At 40.9% G+C, this 12932-nt stretch overlaps 1 pseudogene; it reads left to right on the top strand.

Annotated features, from left to right (window-relative positions):
- Window positions 1-510: 510 nt before the first annotated feature.
- On the top strand, window positions 511-12455 carry LOC141250275 (uncharacterized; annotated as a pseudogene).
- The last annotated feature ends 477 nt before the right edge of the window (window positions 12456-12932 follow it).

Genomic DNA, 12932 nt, shown 5'->3' with positions numbered 1-12932 from the left:
ATTTACCAACATATGTCATTTAATTCTTTAATTTTGTTTGAAAATGTATGTCATTTTACATATTTTCACCATTTTTCTAAATATATCTCTAATATATAATCTCATGTAATATTTTAATATACATAGTTGATATATTCCACTCTTTCATAAGTACTAATTACTACACCATTTTTAATATACTTGTGGATTATATCATTCACTATATCATGGTATTACTTGCATTAGGGATTAATAATATGTTCATTTAAAAAAAGATAAAATAGTCTAAAATTTCATTTATTAATCCATATTTAAAATTTTTAAAATGACATCTATTAATGAAGAGGGGATATTTATACACACCTCAAAGTTAGGGTTTGATTTCTATAGCTTTCTAAAATGTTTGATCTAATGAAGGAAGATCCTCTAGGAATAGCTACCTTCCTTACTTCCTTCTTAAAAAGAAAAACTTCCTTCTAGCGCTCTATGTGAGTTGTGCATCTTTGACTTCACTCCTCTTAGCTCTCGATTATGCTTCATCTGAACAACTGGGTACCCAATTATCATTTTGGAGGGTAAGCAAACTTTTATTGATATTACTATGATACTTTTTATCGAAATTTTATTGTTGATTCTTATTCTTTCAAAAATAATTTCCAATAGTGGGCATTAACTATCTCTTCATTTTTGAGGTCATCGAGCTCTTCAAATTCTTAATTCTCACTGAGAATTGAGAATTAAAAATAAAAAGAATAAAAACCAAGCAAGTAAGAATGGATTAAAAAGGAAAAGGTGGGTGCCCGAAAAAAATAAAAAAAATAAGAAAAGAGAGAAAAGAAATAGTTCATAGCCACTTAGAATTTTGGTGAAAACTCGAAAGGGCGTCGTGATTACATTGTTTTGTGATTATTTATTTGATTGCATCTTTTATTGGCATCGGAGACATAAGAAGGGAGTTGAAGGATTGTCTCGGATTTTAGGATTCACCAAGGAGGGATAAGAAGTTAGTTTAGCCTTTTATTCCTCTATATTATTGAGCTTATTATTATCCACACTTCGCATGCTCACCCTTTCATTAGTTCATCATAATTGTTACACACTATTGGCGGTTGTATTAGATTCTAGGATTAGATTTCTATTTCTTGGAGTTGGATGCATATTGTTGTTGTTGTGCTATGCAGATTTCTGAATTAGGATTGGTGGTTGTGATGTATGGATTGTTCATATTATTTAGTGATTTAGGACATTAATTGAAGAGGAGGAATAAGAAGTGTATAAGCGAGTGAGAGACTCGATTTTATCTTTATTATCATGATTTATATACCCTTACCCTTAGAGGAGATTAGGATGTCCACTTGCCCCTTATTTGCACATCACTTGATTCGATTTTACATTGTATGGAGTGGTGACATAAGAAGTGGAGACATAAGGAAGTATTTGGGTAGGTCATCTCGGAGAGATAAGAAGATAGATAGGAGTTAGGTTAGTGCTCATTTTTACACTTGGAGTTTGAAGTATAGTCGCTAGCAGGCTGTCTCTACACTTACTATAGACCTTTGTGCTTTTAGGAGGAGTGAGCTTTATTTTGCTTACTCGAGGACGAGCAAGGTTTAGGTGTGGGGGAAGTTTGATAGGAGCTTATTATATGGTGTTAACTAGCGACTATTAGCTTAGGAATAGTGGTGTTTAGGTGCTTAACGAGTGGTATTCCCGGAATCTAGGTTGGAGTTTACTTATGGATTAGCGGGATGCTCGTAAGCGGTATTTTGTGGTTTTATCATGGAGATCCCGGTTGTACTCCACTTTTAGTGCATTCTGGATGGAGCTAGAGGAAGTATACCACGCCTACACCGAAGGAGAAGCCGAGAGGCGAAGCCGATCTGCCTTGATGCTTGTAGAAGACGAAGACCATCTCAGGAGAAGCTGTCACGACCGAGATGGAGTCATCATGACCGAGAGTCAGCCTCAGTTGAAGCTGTCACGACCGAGACAATCCATCACGATCGCGACTTAGCTTTAGTTGACCTATCACGATCACGACTCCCTATCACGATCGCGACATGCCACGAACCTAAGAACTGGAGCATTGTCACGATCGGACGCGGACATGGGACGACCCAAATACGAAGATTTTATCCGAGATTTTATTAGTTTTTTCCACATCTTTTGATTTATTTTGATTTATTTTATTTCCCTTTTATTAGATACTATATAAGCCTTTAGAAATTAGGTTAGAATCGATCTTTCATGACTTAATTCATAATTCATCATTCATTCATTTAGAGAATTCAGCATCAACCTCAAAGAAAGGTTCTACCTTTACCATCTTCCCCGGTTTGTTTCTCCATTATTCTTCCATATTATTCAATGCTTTATATGGCTATGTCTAGCTAACTTCTCTATAGTTCACTCTTAAGGCTGAAGCCACTGTTTTAGGATTTGTTTGTGAGAATTCTTATGTTTTTATTCTAAAGTTAATTTCAGCATTGTTTTATGATCTCTTGTGTTTTATTGACTATTAATTGATCTTGATTTTATCTAGGTTGCAAACTAGGTTGATTATTATTCATTCATATTGCTAGGCTTGATAATTCGATTTGAAAAGTCTTGTCTTTTAGGTAGCAATCAGAATTAGCATAGACTTTTTACGATTGCTTCTTTTGTAGAGATTATAAACCTATGTCGAGTATCGGTGATTTGCCAATGGTATTGCATATGCCTACTTATTTATGCTGTTGTGCTTTTGAACCTTAGGATTTCTTTGATTATTGCTTACAACAAGGGTTTCTAGGACTATTTGGACTAGTTGCTAATTACGAACAAAGAGTAGGACAACTGGATTATTTAGTTAAGAATATAGGATTAATAGAATTCAATGATCAATTTTCCATAAGAATAATGCGCTGATACTAAAAGAGTGAGCTTTCCATCGTTATAGTTTACAAATCCAACAATCATCGTTTTAATATTGCTAGTTAGATAACAACATACAAAACCCCCTAGTTACTACTAGGTAACACAATTGAAATAAGCTATCGTTGTGGCTCTCTTGGGATTCGACTCCGACTTACCACTTTACTAGTGGATTGTTTAGTTGGATTATCTTTGATAGGACCAGCGACCGTTTTACGCCTGTCAGGTGTAATAACCCCTATTTTTGTGTTTGATTCTTGTCGTTCTTGTCGTTCTTTTAGCCAAGTTTCGGGGTCGAAACTTTTTCTTAAGGAGGTAGTATTGTAATAACCCTCTATTTCTGAAGGTTAATTTGGTACTTTGATATTCAGTTGATTTTATGAATGTTATCTTTTGGATGAATTGAGCAGATAGTCTCCCAGAGACTATCTGTTATACGTATCTCTTTAACTGTCGTTAGGTACTCGACGAGCATCTTGGATAGGTACTCGACGAGCATCTTGGAGAGATACTCGACGAGCAGATAGTCTCCAAAAGACTATCTGATCTATGTGTCTCTTTGGCCGTCGAGAGGTTCTCGACGAGCACGTTGCTAGGTTCTCGACGAGCACGTTGGATAGGTTCTCGACGAGCGTGTTGGATAGGTTCTCGACGAGCAAGTTGGATTGGTTCTCGACGAGCATCTTGGAGAGATACTCGACGAGCAGATGGCCTCCCAAAGACTATCTGATCTATGTGTCTCTTTGGCCGTCAACAGATACTCGACGAGCACCTCATGGAGATGCTCGACGAGTAGTATCTGTGATCTGTGGTGTATCAACCATAAAGTGGTTCCATAAATTTAATTAGATTAAATTTTGTTTATTAGTGATTTCCTTAATTAAAATTAGGGTTTGGAGGTATCTATTCTACCCCTATATAAACCCACCTCCGTTCCACATATATTTATAACTTTTCTCCGGCCGCACAAAACAAACAAAACAGAGAGTTTTGCTTTTTCCTCTGTTTCTTCATCCCTTTCGTTTCTCCTCTGTGTCGATCGTTCTCCACACCAGACTTCTTCTTCCTCCTCTTGCCAAACACCGTAGCTTCCTTCCTCCACGTTATCCCGGCGAGATCACCACCGCGCCACCGGTTTGGCAAGCGGATCGTAGTCCGTACACCGCTATCATAGTCGTCGGCGGCACCGTCGAAGTCGATTTAGTGGTCGTCTTCACCGTGGTTCCGCCTACCGCCGTCGTCGTCGTCAACCGTCGGTAAAGCTCCGAGCTTTCAAAGTTTTTGGTTTGTATATATATAGATCTGGTGTGCTAACCCTTCCGGTTCCGTTCCCAGCCCTATCCATCGCCATCGTGTCGCTGCCGTGCCACCACAAGACCACCGCCATCACCTCCGGTGAGTTGCCGAGTGCGTTTCCCTGTTACGTTTTGGTTGAAAGACCCACGTTTCCTTATATATACATAGTTAACTACAGAGGTGTTGATTCGTTCAGAAAAGTATATACATGTATTGCTTAATCATATATACTGCTTCGTTCAGAGAGTATACACATGTACTACTTAATCATGTTGATTACTTAAAGTGCATAGTTATATACATTAATCATCTTATTAATCACTATTAATAGATAATATATATTTTACGAAAGACTGTATAGTATATATTATATAGTGTTTAATAACATACTTAGAGATACCATCTAGTTAATCAATGATACAAACTTATTAGAAAATTCGTATCGGAATAAATTATTGATGGTAATTTATTGATTTTTCTTCGGTATCGCGCTGGATTGAAATTCTTGAAGATCGAGTTCGTTGACAAGGCTCCAAACTCCATCTTAGATCCCGATCAATTCCCGTAACTAAGGCAAGTGGCGGTTCGCTCTTGCTTATCTATTTGCTTTTATTCCATATTTGTCTTAATTAACAATGAATCGGTTGTTATATTAAGTTGGGATAAAATATTATTCTCTTGTGTGTTGGGAACTTTAATAACCTAAAATAAATGTTATTTAGGTTTATGCATATAGTGGATATACTATATATATGATGATATTTATATTATTACCTTAGGGTGATAGATGGACTTGTTGTGGATTGTTGTGGATATGTATACTATATAGTTAGAACGAGTATTCGTAGGAACACTATGTACCTCGCGAGGTCTAGTGGTTTCTTTATAACTGGTATTAGGAGGATTTTGCCCTAATAGCCTTTTTGGTCATGATCATACCCTTATCCTTATATGAGGGTGGTGCACACAGCTGGTGCCGATTATCGGGATTATTCCCTTGTTCTCATTGCGAGAACATCATTAAAATCTTCAACGTAAATCGTTTTGAAAGTACGAAAGATAAGCACTTTTGTGCATAATTTATGTGTTCCGGACAATTAGTACAACTTGGAAAATTGTCTGGCCTCCTGGGTAAGTAAGTCATCTTTCCGATCTGAATTCGCACAACACGTATGCGGTGAGGTTGGTCGTTGACCCAATTATTCATGGGGGTGATTTCAAAACCTATTGCTTGAATTATATAAAATGTTCCCACACAGTTATTATATTAATATTATATTAATATCTTCCCATAAGACTCAACTTTTTGGAGTCTTCTCTTGTTATATATACATATATATATATATTATTATATCTCTTCCTTATTCCGTGGAAGTGTCGGAGTTGCCTCGGTTATCGGCTTTTTATTCGAGAAACCGTTAGGTTTAACTAGATACGACTACATAGAGCATCACATAAATCCCACTGCATAGTCTCTCGACTAACCAACCACTATTTTTTTCCTTATGGTTGGCTGGTGTCATCCGTCTCTTTACGGCGCATCAGGTGGTAGCTTCAAGGATTGAAGATTTCGGGCGCAGGGCAGTTGAAGATTTTGTTTGTTTCAGTTTCAACAAGGTTACGATCTGTTTATGATTAAGTCTTCCGCTATATTATTATTTTTGGGATTTGGTTTTGCATTGTAAGACAATTATTTATTATTAATACATTGAGTATTTGTTTTTATTTTATTTAATGTTCTAAACCTTAGTAACTTCGGGTCGATGATTCGGGGTTACTGGCGGTAATATTCCCAAGGTAATTTGGGGGTGTTACAATTATGGTATCAGAGCTAAACTTTTTAAAACGTCTTTTAAATATTCTTCCAAAATATTTTTAATACGTCATGATGTTTTTGTAAAACGTTATTTTGAATAAATAATTATTTAAACTCAAGGATTTTTATCCTACCAAATCCCCTTAAAATGTCTTGAAAACTTCTGCCCGCCCGTGTGATGATGGTTCTATTCCACTTGAAGTGTAGGAAGATCAGATCCTTCCATTCTATATTTCCCGACTTTATTCATTCTCTATCATGATTTGAATCTTATAGATTCACGAGTCATAATAAATGTTGGGATAATTTTCGAACCTAACATTTATTATCTTAACCAGATGGCTAATAAGAAGAACGCCTCACGACGTGCGGGGGTAAGCAATACCTCGCGGATTCCGGCTGCTAGTGCCGAAGTGCAAGAATCGGGGTCCAGTTCCCGAAACCGTCAGGAGAATCAGGATCAAGATCGTGCCAATCTGCCGGCAGGTCATGCTACCCCACCCACTAACCCAACTGCTCCAGTTGTCCTCAATGCTGCCACCCTTGAGGCCATCAAGCAGATAGTGGTTCAGACAGTTGCTGGACTAACCACTCACGGGGTGCCACCAATTCCAGCGGTCCCTACTCCGTCAATTGATGCGGAAACCGAGGAGTCTGCATCTCGCGCTCGTGGTAAGAAGTCAGGCAGGAGCTATAACCGAGCAGTGAGAGCTATTAGCGCTTTGAAGCCTGACTCTTATGATGGAACCGGGGATGGTGTGAGAGTCTCTTACTGGTTCGGGCACATGGATCGTCTGTTCAAAAACATTGTGTGCACAGAAGCTGAGAAGGTGCACATAGCCTCGCTATCTTTGAAAGATGTGGCGAGTGAATGGTGGGAGTCTACAGGGTTAGCTGATCGCCCTGGATTGAACTGGGAGATGTTCAAGACTAAGATGATGGACCGTTTCTTCTCCAAAGCACTAAGGGAGGAGAAGCGCAAAGAGTTCCTCTACCCAAAGAACCAAGGGCTGAATGTGACCGAGCTAGCGGCAAAGTTCAATCATTTGTTGCACTATTCCGACATCACCAACACTGAGGAAACGAAAATCCGGTACTTCATGAATTGGTTGAATCCGAGACTGAAGTCGATGATGTTACGTCATGGCTGTTCCACTCTTGAGGAGTTCATTGATGAGACTCTTCGTATGGAGTCGTCCTTGGAAGAAGAAAAGGCAGAGCTTGACCAACAACGTCGTGGTACTGGTAACCATCAACATAGTGGACTCAAGCGTCCGACACCTCCCTCCAATTTCTCGAAATCAGGCCGAGCAAAGACCGAGACAACTCAGTCAGTATCGACTCGACATTCTGATCGAAGTAAGGGCTCAATTCAATGTTACAACTGTGGAGTTCCTGGACACAAGAGTAACGTGTGTCCAAAGCCAAGAAAGACCTGCTTTTCTTGTGGAAAGGAAGGGCATGTGAAGTCATACTGCCCTAAGGAGAGACAGTATGGGGTTGAGTCTCGACAGGGATCAGTGAGCTATAACGACCGACATCAGCAAAAACCCGCTAGAACTTCTACTACTGTTGTGCAACCGAATGCCCAAGACAGGGGTAAGGTTCCACTTGCTTCAAGCAGTCCAGGTCAGCGGTTATATGAGATGCGTGAGGCTGATGGTCCGAATGCCCCAGTGACTCAAGGTACTCTATACCTTCTTTCTACGTCAGTTTGCATATTATTTGATTCTGGTGCTACACATTCCTTTATTTCTGAACGATGTGTTAGTAAGTTAGGACTAAAATGCAATGATACATGCGAACCATTCGTAGTAAATCTTCCCAATGGAGAACAGTTAATAGGAACTAGACAGTTGTCGAGATTCCAGTGACACTCCAAGGTCGGGAATTCGAAGCTGATTTAATCTGCATTGCCATGGCTCCATACGACATTATTCTCGGGATGGATTAGCTGACACGTCATGCGGCGGTGATTGACTTTTGTACGAGGACAGTGACAGTTTCATCTGGGGGCCATCATGTGTGTAAGTTCAAAGGTCGGAATGACTCCGATAACGGGAACTTAATTAATGCTATGGCAGCGTTTAAGCTACTGCGACAAGGTTGTGTCCGGTATTTGTGCTATTTAGATGCGCCCAAGAAAGGTGAAGTTTTGGTTCACGACATTCCTATTGTGCGAGAATTTGCGGATGTCTTTCCGGAAGAAATCCCAGGTCTACCCCCGAATCGTGACGTGGAGTTTACTATTGAGTTGGAACCCGGGACGGCGCCAATCTCTAAGGCACCCTACCGTATGGCTCCAATAGAGATGCAAGAGCTGAAGAAGCAGCTTGAAGAGTTGCTTGAGAAAGGCTATATTCGACCAAGTGCATCGCCTTGGGGTGCTCCCGTCTTGTTTGTCAAGAAGAAGGATGGATCGTTTAGGCTTTGCATTGATTATCGCGAGCTAAACAAAGTCACCATCAAGAACAAGTATCCTTTGCCTAGAATTGATGATCTCCTAGACCAGTTACAGGGTGCTAAAGTCTTCTCCAAAATCGATCTGAGATCAGGTTACCACCAGCTCAGGGTTCGAGAGGAGGATATTCCGAGAACTGCATTCCGGACACGTTATGGCCACTACGAGTTTGTAGTTATGCCATTTGGACTAACTAATGCCCCTGCTGTGTTCATGGACCTGACGCATAGATGTTTCCAGCAGTATCTTGACAAGATTGTTGTGGTGTTCATTGACGACATCCTGGTCTACTCTCTAGACAGGCATACTCATGAAGAGCACCTTCGCATTGTCTTATCAGTTCTTCGGGAAAACCAGTTGTACGCCAAGTTGTCCAAATGTGGTTTCTGGTTGAAGGAAGTTGCCTTCTTGGGTCACGTGATTAACGAGAATGGTGTGATGGTTGATCCTCAGAAGATCGAAGCGGTTGCTAACTGGAAACAGCCTCAGAATGTGAAAGAAGTTCGTAGTTTCTTGGGACTTGCGGGCTACTACAGACGGTTTGTCGAGGGATTTTCAAAGATCGCCTTACCTATGACCGCTCTATTGCGCAAGGTTCACAAGAAATTTATCTGGAATGAAGCTTGTGAGACCAGTTTTCAGAAGTTGAAGAAGTGTTTGACATCTGCACCAGTGTTAGCTCTGCCAGAGGGCACAGATGGTTATGTGGTTTACAGTGATGCTTCGAAACAAGGTTTGGGATGCGTACTCATGCAGAATGGGAAAGCTATAGCATATGCTTCTCGACAGCTAAAGCCATATGAAGCAAACTACCCTACCCATGACCTCGAGTTAGCAGCTGTGGTGTTCGCTCTTAAGATCTGGAGACACTATCTCTATGGTGTGCGTTGCCAGATATTCACTGACCATAAGAGCTTGAAATATGTGTTCACTCAGAAGGAGTTGAATATGAGACAACGTCGATGGTTGGAGTTGATCAAGGATTATGATATCGAGTTACTCTACCATCCAGGAAAGGCCAACGTTGTAGCCGATGCTTTGAGTAGGAAGCCAAAGCATGAAACGGCTATAGCTTTGCTCACTGCTCAGCCGGAATTGCAACGTGAACTATTGAGAAGTGAGACTGAAGTGTGGTTCGATCGTCATCAAGGGCACTTGAACATGCTGGAAGTGCAGTCAACCTTGCTAGAGCAGATTAGAGAGAAACAAGTGGATGATCTAGTCTTGGTCAAACTTTGCAGTGATGTCCATGACGGGAAAGCACCTGGTTTCGTGATACAGGATGATGGATCACTTTGGTTTCAGAACCGTATTTGTGTGCCTGATGTAGCAGAAGTGCGTCAACTGATCATGAAGGAAGCTCATTCTTCAGCATATTCGGTACATCCAGGATCAAGTAAGATGTACAAAGACTTGAAGAGGAACTTCTGGTGGCCGAACATGAAATGGGATGTTGCAGAGTTCGTGTCAAGGTGTTTGACTTGCCAAAGGGTAAAGATTGAACACCGTAGGCCAGGTGGAGAGATGCAACCTCTTCCGGTACCAGTATGGAAGTGGGAAGACATTGCTATGGACTTCGTTACTGGACTGCCTAAGACTCAAGGGCAGAAAGATGCTATCTGGGTGGTTATTGATAGACTTACTAAGAGTGCTCATTTTGTCGCCATCAAGTCGACTTGGGGAACTCAAAAGTTGGCCGAAGTATTCCTGCAGGAGATTGTGCGTCTTCACGGTACTCCTAAGACCATAATCTCCGATCGTGATGGTCGTTTCATGTCAAGGTTCTGGAAAGAATTGCATAAGGCCATGGGAACCGAGCTGAGGTTTAGTACTGCTTTTCATCCACAAACAGATGGTCAGTCAGAAAGGACGATTCAGACTCTTGAAGACATGTTGAGAGCTTGTGTCCTAGATCGAACTTCCAGTTGGGAAAGTAGTTTAAGTCTGATAGAATTCACCTACAACAACAGTTGGCATGCAACCATCAAGATGGCTCCATTCGAAGCCTTGTATGGTCGGAAGTGCAGATCGCCTATCTGTTGGATGAGAATGCTGACAAGATCTTGTTGGGTCCTGAGCTAGTTGAAAGGACTGCCACAGATGTCGCATTAATCAGACAGAGGATGCTCACAGCCCAGAGCAGACAGAAGTCCTATGCAGACTTGAAGAGGAGAGATGTTGAGTTTATAGTCGGCGACAAGGTATTCGTCCGTGTATCTCCATCGAAGGGAGTGTTCAGGTTCGGCAAGCGTGGGAAGCTTAACCCTCGCTACGTTGGACCGTTCGAAATTCTTGATAGAGTTGGATCGTTGGCTTATCGTCTAGCATTACCGCCATCAGCACACCCGGTGCATAATGTCTTCCATGTATTGTTGCTAAGGAAATACGTCCCAGATGACTCTCATGTTCTCAATTATGATGACATCGAGATTCAGGAGAATGGAACGTACGAAGAGCAACCCGTTCTTATCCTGGAAGAAAGGGTCAAGCAGTTACGTCGCAAGAATGTTCCACTCGTCAGAGTTCTTTGGTCCAAGACCGGTTCCGAGCAGGTGACTTGGGAAACTTGGGAGACTGAAGCTTATATGCATAGTCGTTTCCCTGAGTTATTTTCAGCTTAGTTTCGGGTCGAAACTTTTCTTGAGGGGTGAGTGATGTAATAACCCCTATTTTTGTGTTTGATTCTTGTCGTTCTTGTCGTTCTTTTAGCCAAGTTTCGGGGTCGAAACTTTTTCTTAAGGAGGTAGTATTGTAATAACCCTCTATTTCTGAAGGTTAATTTGGTACTTTGATATTCAGTTGATTTTATGAATGTTATCTTTTGGATGAATTGAGCAGATAGTCTCCCAGAGACTATCTGTTATACGTATCTCTTTAACTGTCGTTAGGTACTCGACGAGCATCTTGGATAGGTACTCGACGAGCATCTTGGAGAGATACTCGACGAGCAGATAGTCTCCCAAAGACTATCTGATCTATGTGTCTCTTTGGCCGTCGAGAGGTTCTCGACGAGCACGTTGCTAGGTTCTCGATGAGCACGTTGGATAGGTTCTCGACGAGCGTGTTGGATAGGTTCTCGACGAGCAAGTTGGATTGGTTCTCGACGAGCATCTTGGAGAGATACTCGACGAGCAGATGGCCTCCCAAAGACTATCTGATCTATGTGTCTCTTTGGCCGTCAACAGATACTCGACGAGCACCTCATGGAGATGCTCGACGAGTAGTATCTGTGATCTGTGGTGTATCAACCATAAAGTGGTTCCATAAATTTAATTAGATTAAATTTTGTTTATTAGTGATTTCCTTAATTAAAATTAGGGTTTGGAGGTATCTATTCTACCCTATATAAACCCACCTCCATTCCACATATATTTATAACTTTTCTCCGGCCGCACAAAACAAACAAAACAGAGAGTTTTGCTTTTTCCTCTGTTTCTTCATCCCTTTCGTTTCTCCTTTGTGTCGATCGTTCTCCACACCAGACTTCTTCTTCCTCCTCTTGCCAAACACCGTAGCTTCCTTCCTCCACGTTATCCCGGCGAGATCACCACCGCGCCACCGGTTTGGCAAGCGGATCGTAGTCCGTACACCGCTATCATAGTCGTCGGCGGCACCGTCGAAGTCGATTTAGTGGTCGTCTTCACCGTGGTTCCGCCTACCGCCGTCGTCGTCGTCAACCGTCGGTAAAGCTCCGAGCTTTCAAAGTTTTTGGTTTGTATATATATAGATCTGGTGTGCTAACCCTTCCGGTTCCGTTCCCAGCCCTATCCATCGCCATCGTGTCGCTGCCGTGCCACCACAAGACCACCGCCATCACCTCCGGTGAGTTGCCGAGTGCGTTTCCCTGTTACGTTTTGGTTGAAAGACCCACGTTTCCTTATATATACATAGTTAACTACAGAGGTGTTGATTCGTTCAGAAAAGTATATACATGTATTGCTTAATCATATATACTGCTTCGTTCAGAGAGTATACACATGTACTACTTAATCATGTTGATTACTTAAAGTGCATAGTTATATACATTAATCATCTTATTAATCACTATTAATAGATAATATATATTTTACGAAAGACTGTATAGTATATATTATATAGTGTTTAATAACATACTTAGAGATACCATCTAGTTAATCAATGATACAAACTTATTAGAAAATTCGTATCGGAATAAATTATTGATGGTAATTTATTGATTTTTCTTCAGTATCGCGCTGGATTGAAATTCTTGAAGATCGAGTTCGTTGACAAGGCTCCAAACTCCATCTTAGATCCCGATCAATTCCCGTAACTAAGGCAAGTGGCGGTTCGCTCTTGCTTATCTATTTGTTTTTATTCCATATTTGTCTTAATTAACAATGAATCGGTTGTTATATTAAGTTGGGATAAAATATTATTCTCTTGTGTGTTGGGAACTTTAATAACCTAAAATAAATGTTATTTAGGTTGAATGCATATAGTGGATAT

Source organism: Phyllobates terribilis, unplaced genomic scaffold (assembly GCF_046119375.1).
Source record: "Phyllobates terribilis strain yellow unplaced genomic scaffold, ASM4611937v1 Scaffold_5518__1_contigs__length_51083, whole genome shotgun sequence".
Classification (NCBI taxonomy): domain Eukaryota; kingdom Metazoa; phylum Chordata; class Amphibia; order Anura; family Dendrobatidae; genus Phyllobates; species Phyllobates terribilis.
This window is presented reverse-complemented; position numbering and strand designations above follow the sequence as displayed.